Below are 332 nucleotides of genomic sequence, written 5' to 3' on the forward strand. Positions count from 1 at the left end.
CAGGGGTTTAAGGGAGCGAATTTGGAGTTTTTTCTGGCGTGATGCTGAATTACCCATTATAAAAGGAAAATAGTGTTGTTTAGTGCTTAATGTTTCTGCATTAGCCTGACACTAGGGGATTGGAACACTCTGACAGGCACAAGTCTAGCTGCAGACTGCAGAAAAAAAATGGCCTTTTAAAATCTTTTGTTTGTTTGGTGCAAGCCACCTTGAACTTTTAAGTGCTCCGCAAGGGCTAGTTAATTTAAATTCTCACCTAACTGGTTTTAGCTGTGGTTTGAGTACCCTGGGGGCAGGATAACAAAACCGATTAGGGAAGTTTATTTTAGAAG

This window comes from Nannospalax galili, unplaced genomic scaffold, assembly GCF_000622305.1.
Source record: "Nannospalax galili isolate Female #2095 unplaced genomic scaffold, S.galili_v1.0 scaffold707, whole genome shotgun sequence".
Classification (NCBI taxonomy): domain Eukaryota; kingdom Metazoa; phylum Chordata; class Mammalia; order Rodentia; family Spalacidae; genus Nannospalax; species Nannospalax galili.